The 16,269-nt window shown below is 44.2% G+C and overlaps 1 non-coding gene across 1 annotated transcript; it reads right to left on the bottom strand.

Moving 5' to 3' along the window:
- Positions 1–12,818: 12,818 nt before the first annotated feature.
- On the bottom strand, positions 12,819–13,010 carry LOC125467655 (small nucleolar RNA SNORA53). Its single transcript, XR_007250673.1, has one exon. It is a non-coding gene; the product is annotated as a small nucleolar RNA SNORA53 (small nucleolar RNA).
- Positions 13,011–16,269: the final 3,259 nt, after the last annotated feature.

Below are 16,269 nucleotides of genomic sequence, written 5' to 3'. Positions count from 1 at the left end.
TGTTATTCATTAATTGGATTAGTACATCACTGGCCAGGCAGCATTTATTGCCCATCCCCCTAATTGCCCAGAGGGCAGTTAAGAGTCAACCACATTGCTGTGGGTCTGGAGTCACATGTAGACCAGACCAGGTAAGGATAGCAGTTTTCTTCCCTAGAGGACATTAGTGAACCAGGTGCGTTCTTCTGACAATTGACAATGGATTCATGGTCATCATTAGATTTTCAATTCCAGATTTTTAATTTTAAAATTGAATGCAAATTCCACCATCTTCCATGGCAGGATTCAAACCTGGGTCTCCAGAACATCACCTGCATCTCTGGATTAACAATCCTGTGATAATACCACTCCACCTTTGCCTCTGTGCTAATGAGAAATAATTTGAATCCTACCAATTCTTCTTCCCTTTCTGTCTGAAATTAGTATGGTCATTTTGGAAATGTGGAGATGTGTGTTTTTAAGCGAGCTTTAGTGTGTGGTTGATTTAAAGAACCAGCAGCAGGCTTTTGTCAGTTTAAATTTAAAGATTGCTTATTCACCCATATCCTGAAAAGTCTATGCTCTGTCATTCACATCCCACATATTCAAGAAAGGTAGATCTAAAGAAAAATACTGTACTTCCTCAGGTCTTATTCCAAAATAATATTAAACAATTGAGGCTAAAATAGTATCAGAGATAATGGGAACTGCAGATGCTGGAGATTCCAAGATAATAAAATGTGAGGCTGGATGAACACAGCAGGCCAAGCAGCATCTCAGGAGCACAAAAGCTGACGTTTCGGGCCTAGACCCTTCATCAGAGAGGGGGATGGGGGGAGGGAACTGGAATAAATAGGGAGAGAGGGGGAGGCGGACCGAAGATGGAGAGCAAAGAAGATAGGTGGAGAGGGTGTAGGTGGGGAGGTAGGGAGGGGATAGGTCAGTCCAGGGAAGACGGACAGGTCAAGGAGGTGGGATGAGGTTAGTAGGTAGCTGGGGGTGCGGCTGGGGGTGGGAGGAAGGGATGGGTGAGAGGAAGAACCGGTTAGGGAGGCAGAGACAGGTTGGACTGGTTTTGGGATGCAGTGGGTGGGGGGGAAGAGCTGGGCTGGTTGTGTGGTGCAGTGGGGGGAGGGGATGAACTGGGCTGGTTTAGGGATGCAGTGGGGGAAGGGGAGATTTTGAAACTGGTGAAGTCCACATTGATACCATATGGCTGCAGGGTTCCCAGGCGGAATATGAGTTGCTGTTCCTGCAACCTTCGGGTGGCATCATTGTGGCAGTGCAGGAGGCCCATGATGGACATGTCATCAAGAGAATGGGAGGGGGAGTGGAAATGGTTTGCGACTGGGAGGTGCAGTTGTTTGTTGCGAACTGAGCGGAGGTGGAGGTGGAGGCTTGGGGACCGCTTTGCAGAACACCTCCGCTCAGTTCGCAACAAACAACTGCACCTCCCAGTCGCAAACCATTTCCACTCCCCCTCCCATTCTCTTGATGACATGTCCATCATGGGCCTCCTGCACTGCCACAATGATGCCACCCGAAGGTTGCAGGAACAGCAACTCATATTCCGCCTGGGAACCCTGCAGCCATATGGTATCAATGTGGACTTCACCAGTTTCAAAATCTCCCCTTCCCCCACTGCATCCCTAAACCAGCCCAGTTCATCCCCTCCCCCCACTGCACCACACAACCAGCCCAGCTCTTCCCCCCCACCCACTGCATCCCAAAACCAGTCCAACCTGTCTCTGCCTCCCTAACCGGTTCTTCCTCTCACCCATCCCTTCCTCCCACCCCCAGCCGCACCCCCAGCTACCTACTAACCTCATCCCACCTCCTTGACCTGTCCGTCTTCCCTGGACTGACCTATCCCCTCCCTACCTCCCCACCTACACCCTCTCCACCTATCTTCTTTGCTCTCCATCTTCGGTCCGCCTCCCCCTCTCTCCCTATTTATTCCAGTTCCCTCCCCCCATCCCCCTCTCTGATGAAGGGTCTAGGCCCGAAACGTCAGCTTTTGTGCTCCTGAGATGCTGCTTGGCCTGCTGTGTTCATCCAGCCTCACATTTTATTATCTTAAACAATTGAGGCATTTGGTTTGATGTCTGAAATCAGTCAATAGCAGGGATTGGATAAAGTGGGTTTGTTTCCCCAGAGCAGAGGAGCCTGAGAAAGATCTGACTGAGTTATTAAACATTATGACACAGATATTTAGGATAAATTGTGAGAATCCTCTCCCCATGGTAGACATGTAAAAATTTGGAGGGCATAAGTTTAAGCTGAGGGGTAAATGGTTTATTGGGACTATGAGGAAAAAGAAATTTCACCCAGAGGTGATAGAAATTTGGAACATGCCACATGAGAGTAGTAGTGGAGGCAGATATTCTCCCAACATTGAAAAAACATCTGGATGAGCACCTTAAATGTCAAGTAGGCTATGGATCGAGTGCCTGTAAGTGGGCATAGTGTAGTGTAGGCTCTTTGATGAAGGGTCTAGGCCCGAAACGTCAGCTTTTGTGCTCCGGAGATGCTGCTGGGCCTGCTGTGTTCATCCAGCCTCACATTTTAGTATCTTGGATTCTCCAGCATCTGCAGTTCCCATTATCACTCATAATGTAGTTTAGTGTTTGTTGGTTGGAATAGACCTGATGGGCTGAAGGGCCTGTTTCATTGTTGCTTGACTCTTTGTGACTATGTAGGCCTGGTAAGGAATAATTTTCCATTCTTGAATTGTAGTGATGATTTGTCCAAGTAACTGAAGCCAGATATCCAGAGCAGAATGCCTTTGAAGAGATATACACTCAGCAGGTTGTAAAGTAGCCTGTTGTGGCTTCCATACCAGGAAGATCACATTTCCTTACACATGCGCACACAGTTTCGGAATCAGGCTGAGAGTCTTTATGAAAACGTTTCTTCTTTTGTGCTTTTTGCATTCTTCCCAGGACTTTAGATCAAGCCACATTATTTCCACTCAGTTTTGTTCACATGACTGTACCAAAATAGATTGTCTAGAAGTCCAAGTGTATTTGTACTCAGTAGGTGACAGATGCTGGTATTTCAGATGTAGCTTATTGATATTGGGTATCTTTAGTTCACTTTTGGGAAACATTGATCTTGGGGATGACCTTCCTAGAGGTCTCCTGATTCTGTGTTTGAGGTGGACTTCAAATAACAATAGACATGAATTCAGCCTGAAACAACTGTCTTTGTGCAATCATTTTCTGGGGAAGTCATTGTCCAGGGTTACTCAATTAGAACTTTCTGGAAGTTTGATCCGAATAAGCAATACGTATTGATAGCCTTATGGGGCAGTTGTCTTTAATCTTTCAGTGTTATGTAAATATGCAGGAGACGATGCTTTGTCCATTTGAACTGTTTGACCATTTTGCAGAATATCTCCGTCCTGACGTTCCATTGCTTGTTATATCAGTAACCCACCTTATGCTCTTGCTAATATATCTGTTCTGACACTGATGCCATGTTTCAAAGATGCACAACACAAGCTGTGAACAACACTTCAATTCCCACTTAGACATTTTACAGCCCCAAGATTTCAAAATTGAATTCTATGCCTGACCGCATGAATATCTTTTTTTCTTGCAGTCTTCATCATTTTCCAACCCCTTTCAGTTTTGGAAAAGAGTCATAACAGACTTGAAGCATCAACGGTGTTTCTCTCTCACAGACCTTTTAAAGGCTCTCCACCCTTTTTCTGTGATTGTTCATCGGACTCTTGGTTGCATTCCCAGCAGATCATCAGTGTCCATTTTAAACTATAAGAGCCAGTTCTAAAGACATCAACTCAGATGTATATAAAGCAAGAGACCAGGTTTGAGTTATGAATAGGACATGCTTTCACTGAACAGGACAGAGATATCATTACAATGCACAAGGGCATTAGAGGGGATATGAACAGGGGCCAGGTGAATGCAGTTGAGCTGCAGAACAGGAAAGATCTGATTGAAAGTTGGGGTAGACTAGATGGGCTGAATGTCCTGCTCCTTTTGCTATTGAATAAAAGGTGGGTTGACTTTTTTCCAAAATGCACGCCTTTTTGCCACAAAGTGATAATCTATATGGTTTGACAGCTACTGCAATCCCTTTCTAATAATTTTATTAAGCTTGCTTAACACAGACTTGACTTAAGCTCTGATCACTGGTCTTGGGTAGCCCCCTTTTTACCCCAATGCATTCAACTGAAGATGACCATGATCCATGAAACTCATCCATTGAATGCTCATCTATACCCTACAGTTCTCTGACACTTGTCCTTTTTGCATTGTCCAGGACTTTGTTGCTCCTTGTTTTATATACGAAGCTTTGGGTCTCTCTCCTAACCCTTGCTTTCATAGTTTGCAACAATTTGCTCCTTTGTGAGCTGACTGAGATAATATTACATAGCTTGTCATTATCCTCCATCGCTGATCTGAAGATGTTGTCCTCTCAGGATCATGGGTTCCTGCCACGTTATAGTGTCTGTGCCTAAGTCCATTGACAGGGGTTTCTTGTTTCCTATCTGTTGGATACAACACACTAAGTCAACAATTTCCAACAAATACATCGTTGAAAGAACGATACTTTGACGTAGCACCACTTGTAACCTCAGAAATGTCCCACCCCAAGTACTCTGGAAGCTTAGTCAGTGCTATGATATCAGCAATCCACTCCCCAGGTAGTAAAAATACTTCAACTGTATCTGATTGAATGATACAGTAAGTGTGATAGTACCAATTCAACTGGACATCAAAACAGATGAAGGTAGCTTCAAAATTGAAAGTTGCTTTCTACATCAGATTGGGATCCCATGGTGGCCAAAGAGGAATCATGTGATCAACAAAATGAAAACAAAGATACTGCAGGTGCCAGAGATGCAAAATACAACCAGAAGGTGCTACAGAAACTCAGCAGGTCTGGCCGTATCTTTGGAGGGAGAAACACAACCAATATTTTGAGTCCAGTATGACTCTTCTTCCAATCAATCTGTTTCGTTACAGATTTGTTTGTTCAGATTCAGAGCAGACCAAGTTATTTCTTTGAACAGTGTTTATATACACTACATACATGAGGATCTTGGGGTGGACACCTCTGCTCTAGCCTACTCTAGCTCCATCCATTTACCCAGGTCTGTCCCACATGACCCTGGAGTCACTGCTGGGTCACAGCATTCCCCTAGAAACTTATCTGTAAGCCTGTCTGTTCACAACTCTTAGCGTATTGAGTCATACATCACAGAAGGGGCCCTTTGGCCCATTGAGTCTGCACTGACCCATCTACACCAGTCCCATTACCCAGCACTTGATCCATAACCTCGAATGTAAAGATGCTTTCAAGAGCTCATCCACGTAATTTTTAAAGATTGTGAGGGAGTTGTCTTTAATCCTTCAATGTTATGTCCATTTGGACATTCTTCCGGTTTCACTTATAAAGTGAATTTTGTCCAACCGCAATGGAACAATGTTCAGAGGTGTTTGCTCTTGGCCCCTCGAGCAGTTCACAGGACATAGGTGAAAGGAATACAAGGCAGTCAAACTCTGCACATGTCCTCGCACAGGCACTTGAGGTACAGCTCATGATCTTTGTACCATCTTGCTGACAAGAATATTGAATTCAACACCTTTGAATCGCATCTTCTGCCTGGTTTGGTTTCAAACAGCAGTTGCCGAGAATGATTCTGTTGTTACCATTTACACATCCTCTGAATTCAGCTGTTTGATTCTTCAGTTGCCACCCAGTTTTGCTGTGCACCAGACAGTTGTGGGGCAAATTGAGAAGAGTTCAGAGGAAACCTCAAACCAAGCAGATTTGTACAAAATTGTGCATGCAGAATAATGAAGTTATACTAAACAACTGTGTCTGCTCATCACTAATCAATGCTACAAGTTCATTCTCACAGATAATCATAACTGAATGTCTTTATGGTTTAGGCCCTTATATGGTTTTAAGCTGTTGTCAAGAATTAAATGAATCAGTTCTTTTCCTTTGTGCTACTAGTTCAGTTCAGTAGTTTTTCAGGATGTGGTGTGGGAAGATGAATCAAGTTACTGAGTTGAGTGAAGCTATTTTCAGGAGCCTATCACCATGTTAATAAATGAGATCCTGCTGACTGTATCTCTCCATTTTGTCTCCAAACACATCAGCTGCAACAAATCATTTGGGCCTTCACATTGAAGTGTGGTAGCTATATGGTGTAGAACAAGATTTGGTGAGCATCACAGGCACAAGTGATGAGTTGAGGATGAGATATGCTACTGCACTAACTGCCAAGGGACTTGCATCACTGTTTTAAATATAGCAAGTGGTTAGTAGCTGGGATGTGCTTGCTTGCAGCCTTCAAGCAGGGCTACAAAAAAAGGCAGAAGGAACGAAACTACCAGAGTTGTGTTTGTGTGGAGATATCAGGGACATAATAGGTTGAATGGCCTTTTTTTTGATGATTGAATTTGAAACCTCTCTCAGCCACAGGAAAGCCCCCCCCCACCACCTCCCCCACAAAGTGTTTACAACCAGAGTAGGTTTGAGTGTGTTCGATGTTGTAGGAAATACAGCAGCCAAACTGTGCTAGTAAGTCCCCATAAGCAGAATGTATCAATGGGCAAGTGATACTGGAGAACAATGGAGAGAAGTGTACAAACCACCTCACATTCTGTCTTATACTCAGTCCACAATCCAACCACATCTGTTAAAACTGAAACCACAAAAGACTGGATCAGTTGCTTCAAAATTCATTCCAAGCAGGAATGAAGTAAACAAACAGCTGTAACTGCTGCATTAAATTTTAAACTAATTGGGAGATCTGGGATAGCCCAGCAATGGTCTGTAAATTTCTTCACAACAAGCACTTCTCAAGACTGCTAAATAATCTCACCTCCATATCAGAGCCAGTAAAACAATGAGTAAAAATTGCTGGAAAAGCTCAGCAGGTCTGGCAGCACCTGTGAAGGAGAAAACAGCGCTAACATTTCAGGCCCAGCAACCTTCCTCAGAACTGATGGTGACTGGGAAAATGTCAGTTTATATGCAGAAAATAGGGAGGTGGGTGGGGCAGGGAGTAAACGATAGGACAGAGCCCAAAGAGAGAGAAAGACAGTTGGACAGACAAAGGAGTTGCTAACGATCAGGCTGGGAGGATGAATAGTTGTTAAAGGGGACTGTTAATGACTAACAACAGGGGGTGTGTAATGGCAGGCTATGTGGTAAGAAGGCCTCATGTGTGGCATAGGGGCTGGGGCAAGCAGAAGTACAAAGGGATCTGGGAGTGTTGGTCCTGGATTCTCTAAAGGTTAACTTGCAAATAGAGCCCGTGATTAAGAAAGCAAATGTAATGTTGTCATTTATCTCAAGAGGATTGGAATATAAAAGCAGTGATGTGCTTCTGAGACTTTATAAAGCTCTAGTTAGGCCCTATTTAGAATACTGTGTCCAATTTTGGGTCCCACACCTCAGGCGCTGGAGCGTGTCCAGCTGAGATTCACATAGATGATCCCTGAAATGGTAGGTTTAACGTACGATGAACGGCTAAGGATCCTGGGATTGTATTCATTAGAATTTAGAAGGTTGAGGGGAGATCTAATAGAAACTTACAAGATAAAGTGTGGCTTAGAAAGGGTGGACGCTGGGAAGTTGTTTCCGTTAGACGGGGAGACTAGGACCCGTGGACACAGCCTTAGAATTAGAGGGGGTAAATTTAAAACGGAAATGAGGAGACATTTCTTCAGCCAGAGAGTGGTGGGCCTGTGGAATTCATTGCCACGGAGCGCAGTGGAGGCCGGGGTGTTAAATTTCTTCAAGGCAGAGATCGATAAATTCTTGATCTCGCAAGGAATAAAATAATCTCGCAGGGAGAGTGCAGGGAAGTGGAGTTGAAATGCCCATCAGCCATGATTTAAATGGCGTAGTGGACTCGATGGGCCAAATGGCCTTGCTTCCACTGTTACGCCTTATGGTCTTACGGTCTTATGGACGTGGGAGAGTTTAGGCCTAAAATTATTGAATTCAATATTGAGCCCAGAGGACTGTAGGGTCCCCAAGTGGAAAATGGAGTGTTGTTCCTCCAGCTTGCGCTGGGCTTCGCTGGAATACTGTAGCAAGCCGGAGGCAGAGATGTTGGCCACGGAGCAGGGTGGTGCATTGAAGTGGCACGCAACAGGTAGCTCAGGGTCTTTTTTGTGAGCTAAATGTAGATGTTCTACAAAATGGTTGCCAAGTCTACGCTTCATTTCCCCAATGTGGAGGAGACCTGAATTGTGAGCAGCGAATGCATAGACTAGATTCTGGGAAGTGCAGGTGAAGTGTTGCTTCACCTGGAAGGTATGTTTTTGCCCTTGGATACTGGGGAGGGAGGAGGTAATTGAGCAGGTGTTGCACCTTTGCCAGTTACAGGGAAAGGTGCTGTAGGGCTGTGGGGAGGTGTTGGGGCTGAAGGAAGTGTGGACCCATGTGTCCCAGAGGGAACAGTCCCTGCGGAAGGTGGACAAGGGAGGGGAGGGGAATATGTGTCTGGTGGTGGCAGCTTGCTGGAGTTGGCAGAAATGGCATCTGATGATCTCTGGCTGTAGATGCTGGTGGGATGATAAGTGAGGATAAGGGGAATCCTATTGTTGTTTCGGGAGGAAAGAGAAGGGGTGATCGTGGAAGTGCGGGAGATGGGTTGGACCTAGTTGAGGGCCCTGTCGAGCTGGGAAATCCTTGGTTAAGGAAGAAGGTGGACATTTCGGAGGTTCCCTTGTCGAAGTTGGTCTCATTTGAACGTATACGATGGAGATGGAGGAACTGAGAGAGTAGGATGGAGTCTTTACAGGAAATGGGGTGTGAGGATGTATAGTCCAGGTAGCTGTGGGAGTCGGTGAGTTTGTAATGCATATTAATGGCCAATCTATCCCCAGAAATAAAAACAGAAATGTCAAGGAAGGGGAAGGGAGGAGTCAGAGATAGACCAGGTGAAAGTGAGGGCAGGATGGAAATTAAAGGCAAAATTGATGAAGTTTTCCAATTCTAGACGAGAGAGGGAAACAGCACTGATGATATCATCGATGTATTGGAGAAAGAGTTGGAGTGGGGTCCGGAATAGGACTGGAACAAGGAATGTTCCAGTACCCCATGAAGAGACAGGCATAACTATGGCCTGTGCATGTACCTAAGGCAACCCCTCTTACCTGAAGAAAATGAGAGGAGTTGAAAGAGAAGTTGTTGAGGGGGAGGACAAGCTCAGCCAAGCAGAGGAGGGTGGTGGTGGGTGGGAATAGTTCAGGTTTTGCTCCAGGAGGAAGTGGAGAGCCCTAAGACCCTCCTGGTGGGGAATGGATGTGTAAAGGAATCGCACATCCATTGTGAAGAAGAGGTGGCTGGAGCCAGTAAACTGGAAGTTTTGAAACTGGCGTAAGGCATCAGATGAATCATGAATGTACGTGGACAGGGATTGGACCGGGGGTGGGGGGGGGGGGGGGTGGGGGGGGCGGGGGGGGGGGGGGCGGATGCGGGGGGGGGTCTGAGTTATTGAACAATCAGCAAAAGGTAATCTTGCCAACTTTTGGGTAAAAGGAGAGGTATAAGTGTGGGTTGTATTGAACTGACACATCAGGTACAACTTGTTAGAAAACACTAAGACCAATACTGTCAAAACACAGGTTAGATTAGATTCCCTACAGTGTGGAAATAGGCCCTTCAGCCCAACAAGTCCACACCGCTCCTTGAAGCATCCCACCCAAACCCATTCCACTATAACCCACACATCCCTGAACATTATGGGCAATTTAGCATGGCTGATCCACCTAGCCTGCACATCTTTGGACTGTGGGAGGAAACCGGAGCACCCGGAGGAAACCCACACAGACAGTCACCCGAGGCTGGAATTGAACTCAGGTCCCTGGTGCTGTGAGGCTGCAGTGCTAACCACTGAGCCACCACGCCGCCCCTAGACAAAGCAGAGGCTGTTTTAAAGAAATAGAGTTTTATTCATGGAATCCTGGCAGAGTGGAAAGAGGCTATTTGCCTCATTATGTCTGCACTGATCCTCTGAAGAGCATCCCACCCAGCTCCCTACCCATAATCCCACATTTCCCATGGCTAAGCTACCTATCCTACACACTACAGACAATTTAGTATGGCCAATCCAACCCACCTGCACATTTTTGGACTGTGGAATGAAACAGGAGCATCCAGAGGAAACCCACACAGATATGAGGAGAACTTGCAAACTCTCCATAAACAGTCACGCAAGGCTGGAATCAAACGCAGGTCCCTAACATTGTGAGGCAGCATTGCTAAGCACTAAGCCAGCATGCCACCTTTTGTGGCTGAATTAAACCATTAAATCAGGCTGCAAATTAAGCAACATCAGGATAGAGCTGGCTTTCAGCTGTCAACCCAGCTGAGGTCTCCTTTCAAGAGCAAAGCTTACTGAGCTACAGTATCATTGTACATGCAGCTAATGTTCCAACTCTTGCCACAGCCATTATCTGGCAAGAAAGCTGCAAGCAATTACTGGACAGGTTTCAGAATGTGAAAAGAGACTTTCAATGGAAATGACTTTTTTTAAGTACAAGGGTCTGTGTTTCTTTTTCTTATCAATTACATCCCTTGTCACATAAAGGATTGATTTGTACAACTGCTTTGAAATGATGCTTTTCTCCAGTAAGTGAAACGTTAATCCTGAATTTCTGTAGTCACGTCAGAATGATTGGCTACTTCAGTTGCTCACAATGACTTTGATTAATTCCCATCCATACTTGTCATTGTGTTTCTGTTTCTCAGAAATCTTGCCTTTGAGAGGACCACCAGGGACTGGCAATAATGTTCAATATGGAGAAGATTGGAGTAACATTTTCATAGGAAGAACATAGAAGAACAGTTAAAAATATAGGGTACTGCTCTCAATGGTGTGCAAAAGCAGAAAGATATTACTGTACAGGTTTTAAAGGTGGCAGAGTAGGGAGAAGGTGGAGAGAGCTATTAGTAAAACATTCAGAATCCTGGGATTTCTTAACAGAAGCACAGAGTACAAGACCAGGGGGGTGTCATATGAATTAGTGTAGGCCACAAGAAAGACCCAAATTGTTAGAGACTGTGCAGAAGTTTATGAGAATGATTCCACGGTTGAGAAATCTCAGTTATGAACCAGATTGGAGAGGAAAAGTTTTTGATGAAAGTTTTCAAAATTGTTCAAAGTCTGAACAGGGCAGACAGGGAGAAACTTTACCCACTTATTAAAAGATGAAGAACGAGAGGACACAGATTAAAAGTGATTTGCAAACGTGCAAATGTGAAATGGGGAAAATAATCACTCTTTATTGCAACATTTAAACCAGATCAATTTTGACGAACATGGCTACACAGCAGCAAAGTTCTAATGGTACACAATAGTCTGGTCGTTGACATCAGAACAGATGGGCTACAATAGAACATAGAACATAGAACATTACAGCACAGTACAGGCCCTTCGGCCCTCGATGTTGTGCCAACCTGTCATACCGATCTCAAGCCCATCTAACCTACACTATTCCATGTACGTCCATATGCTTGTCCAATGACGACTTAAATGTACCTAAAGTTGGCGAATCTACTACCGTTGCAGGCAAAGCGTTCCATTCCCTTACTACTCTCTGAGTAAAGAAACTACCTCTGACATCTGTCCTATATCTTTCACCCCTCAATTTAAAGCTATGCCCCCTCATGCTCGCCGTCACTATCCTAGGAGAAAGGCTCTCCCTATCCACCCTATCTAACCCTCTGATTATTGTATATGTTTCAATTAAGTCACCTCTCAACCTTCTTCTCTCTAACAAAAACAGTCTCAAGTCCCTCAGCCTTTCCTCGTAAGACCTTCCCTCCATACCAGGCAACATCCTAGTAAATTTCCTCTGCACCCTTTCCAAAGCTTCCACATCCTTCTTATAATGCAGTGACCAGAACTGTACACAATACTCCAAGTGCGGCCTCACCAGAGTTTTGTACAGCTTCACCATAACCTCTTGGTTCTGGAACTCGATCCCTCTATTATTAAAAGCTAAAACACTGTATGCCTTCTTAACAGCCCTGTCAACCTGGGTGGCAACTTTCAAGGTTCTGTGTACATGGACACCAAGATCTCTCTGCTCATCTACACTACCAAGAATCTTACCATTAGCCCAGTACTTTGCATTCAGGTTACTCCTACCAAAGTGCATCACCTCACACTTGTCCGTATTAATCTCCATTTGCCACCTCTCAGCCCAGCTCTGCAGCTTATCTATGTCTCTCTGTAACCTACAACATCCTTCGTCACTATCCACAACTCCACCGACCTTAGTGTCGTCTGCAAATTTACTAACCCATCCTTCTACGCCCTCATCCAGGTCATTTATAAAAATGACAAACAGCAGTGGACCCAACACCTACCCTTGCGGTACACCACTAGTAACTGGTCTCCAGGATGAACATTTCCCATCAACCACCACCCTCTGTCTTCTTTCAGCAAGCCAATTTCTGATCCAAACTGCAATGTCTCCCACAATTCCATTCCTCTGCATTTTGTACAATAGCCTACTGTGGGGAGCCTTATTGAACGCCTTGCTGAAATCCATATACACCACATCAACCGGTTTACTCTCATCTACCTGTTTGGTCACCTTCTCAAAGAACTCAATAAGGTTTCTGAGGCACGACCTACCCTTCACAAAACCGTGCTGGCTATCCCTAATCAAATTATTATTTTCTAGATGATTATAAATCCTATCTCTTATAACCTTTTCCAACACTTTACCAACAACTGATGTAAGGCTCACTGGTCAATAATTACCAGGGTTGTCTCTACTCCCCTTCTTGAACAGGGGAACCACATTTGCTATCCTCCAGTCATCTGGCACTATTCCTGTAGACAATACAATGCAGGGGTATTGCTCCTACACACCAATGAGTCAAGCACCTTCCACTGTGCCACCTCTAAAGTTGATGAATGTGAGCTGTCAAGCACATTGCAGAATCCAACACCAGGGTGAAAAGAATCACCAGCAAGACAGAACAGATACATCCCAAAAAGGTGCATTTAAGAGTGTGTTTACTTTAAATAACCGCCCAAATTAAATCTACAGCCACTGGCATTGAAATTTACAAATTCAAATATTTCAGGCACCACTTTTGATATCTACAGGCTTGAAATATTTTGTGTTTGATGATTGAAAAGGCATGATGCAACAAACACAGGTGCCACACAACGAAAAATTTGCATTGGATAGTGGTGGAAGTAGATTCAATAAAAGCATTTAAAAGGGTATTGTTTGGATAGAAGCAATGTCAGGAGAAAGTAGGAGAATGGCACTAAATCATTATGCTCATTCAGAGGGATGGTGCAGACATGACAGGCTTAATAGCCTCCATCTGCTACATAACACTTCAGCGATTGTATGATTTAAAGTGATTGATAAAAGAATTAGAGGGGACATGAGGAAAATCTCCTTCTCCCAGAGGCTGTGGGTGCCTGAAATTCCTTGACCAGTTTGGTGGTAGAGGTAGGAAGTCTCTATTATTTAAAAAGTTATCTGGATTGAACCTAAAGCCCTGCAAACTGCAAGGCTGAAGATTAAGTGATGGAGAGAGGGATTAGAATGGGCAGGTAATTCAACCAGCACAGACACAATGGGCTGAATAGCCTCTTTCTTGCTATAATATTTCTATGGTTTCCATGTCCTTTGACCTGCTCCCTAAAATGCCTAATGGGTCATTGGACTGCAATACATTAGATATGGAGTGAGAAATGGATTAGTCCCTGTGCCATGGAAATGGATTGGTGTAAGCAATACCATTTCATAATTCTGGCTTTTGGACAAACTGGGTGCCCAGTGGCCTGATGATCAGTACAGACAGCGTCATTTCAGGTGGTCAAAGATACTTTTCATCTTTTGCTCCTCCTGGTTATTTCATCAGTCCTGGCAGGAGACAAAGCTGTCAAGTATTTAACCCATCAAAGGCAGAAGTTTGAATCTTTGTCAAAAGCAGGGAGAGCAAAGCAGTAAACATCTTTTTAATGGAGCGTTGAGATGGCTGTAAAGGCAAACAGGCAGCTACTAATTGATTCTCAAAATTCTAAGACACAGGGCAATGGTGAAGTTACCCACAACCCAAGGGATTTTCTTGAAATCTGGTCTCTGAGTAAGCAGGCAAGGACGTTGCAATTACTGAACAAGAGGGGGAATGGAGTTTTAGACAAGGTCTCTGTGTGACTGAGACAAAAGAAAACTGTAATTTGGACTTAGATGATGAGTATAATCTGAAATATATTATTTGTTTGAATATCCTATATTGATTTCTGACGGAATTGACTATTGTAATACATTCACACTTTACACTATTGTAAATCTTATTATAATGTACTCCAAGGCAAATTCTTATCGTATAATGTTAAATAGCAATCATTATAAAAGCTGCATACTCAGTCTTTGTTCCTCAGGATCTTAAACCTTGCTAGCATTCTTAAATGAGGATTTTTATATGGTGAGAGTGGTTAATTCAGAGGATTTAATTCTGCTCTAGCGTACTTCGCAAGTAAGTTTTAGAACATAGAACAGAACAATACAGCACAGAACAGGCCCTTCGGCCCTCGATGCTGTGCCGACCTGTGAACTAATCTAAGCCCCTCCCCCTACACTATCCCATTGTCATCCATATGCTTATCCAAGGACCGTTTAAATGCCCCTAATGTGGCTGAGTTAACTACATTGGCAGGCAGGACATTCCACGTTCTTACCACTTTCTGAGTAAAGAACCTGCCTCTGACATCTGTCTTAAATCTATCACCCCTCAATTTGTAGCTATGCCCCCTCGTACAAGCCAACGTCATCATCCTAGGAAAAATAATCACTGTCCACCCTATCTAATCCTCTGATCATCTTGTATGTCTCTATTAAATCCCCTCTTCGCCTTCTTCTCTCCAATGAGAATAGACTGAAGTCCCTCAGCCTTTCCTCATAACTCCTTGGCTCCAGACCAGGCAACATCCTGGTAAATTTCCTCTGCACCTTTTCCAATGCTTCCACATCCTCATTCTACAATTTTGTTGTTTTAGAAACATAGAAGATTGGAGCAGGAGTAGGCCATTCAGCCCCTTAAACCTGCCACCATTTAATATGATTGTGGCTGATCATCAAGCTCAGTGCCTTAATCCTGCCCATTCCCCCCACACCCCCCATATCCCTTGATCCCTTTAGCCACAAGAGCTATATCTACCGCTTTCATGAAAAAATAATCTAAATATTTCTGGGGACAAGGATGTTTAGGACCTGTGCCCAGTTATAGGAAGGATATTATTACAATAGAGAGGGATTAGAAGAGATTTGTCAGGGTATTGCCATGTATGGAAGATTTGAGAAAGGCTGGATAGCCTGGGACATCTTCACTGGAGTGTAGGAGGGTGAGAGGCAACTTTATAGAAGTTTATAAATCATGAGGGGTATAGGAGGGGGGAATTTCAAGCCTATGGGGCATATTTTTAAGGCAAGAGGAGAGAGATTTAGAAACAACATGGGGGCAAAATTTTTACACAGAGGGTAGGTCAAGAGCAGAATGAATTTCCTGAGGAAGTGGATGTGGGTTCAATTACAATGGCTCAAGTGGATAAGTACATGAATAGGGCCATCGAGTCATAGAGACAAAAGGGCAGGGAAACAGATCCTTCAGTCCAACTTGTCCATGCAAAGAAATATACTAAATAAATCTAGTCACTTTTGCCAGCATTTGGTCAATGTCCCTCTAAACCCTTCCTATTCTTATATCCATCCAGATGCCTTTTAAATGTTGTAACTGTACCAGCCTCCACCACATCCTCTGGCAGCTCATTCCATACACACACCACCTTCTGCATGAAAAAGTTGCCCCTTCAGACCCTTTTAAATCTTTCCCCTCTCACCTTAAACCAATGTCCTCTGGTTTTTAACTGTCCAACACCAGGCAAAAGATCTTGCCTATTTGCTGTATCCATGCCCCTCGTGATTTTGTAAACCTCTGTAAGGTCACCCCTCAGCCTTTGACATTCCTGGGAAAATAGCCCCAGCCTATTCAGCCTCTCACTGTAGTTCAAACCCTCCAGCCCTGGCAACATCCTTGTACATCTCTTCTAAACCTTTTCAAGTTTAACAGCACCCTTTCAAAAGCAGGGAGGCTAGAATTGGACGCAGTATTCAAAACGTGGCCTAACCAATTCCTGTACAGCCGCAACACGACCTCCTAACTCCTATATTATCAATGCATTGTCCAAATAAGGCAAGCATACAAAATGCCTTCTTCACTATCCTGTCTACCTGTGACTCTACTTTCAAGGGACTG

The sequence above is a fragment of the Stegostoma tigrinum genome, chromosome 37 (assembly GCF_030684315.1).
Source record: "Stegostoma tigrinum isolate sSteTig4 chromosome 37, sSteTig4.hap1, whole genome shotgun sequence".
Lineage (NCBI taxonomy): Eukaryota > Metazoa > Chordata > Chondrichthyes > Orectolobiformes > Stegostomatidae > Stegostoma > Stegostoma tigrinum.
Note: the sequence above shows the minus strand (reverse complement) of the source record. Positions and strands in the feature narration are given on the sequence as shown.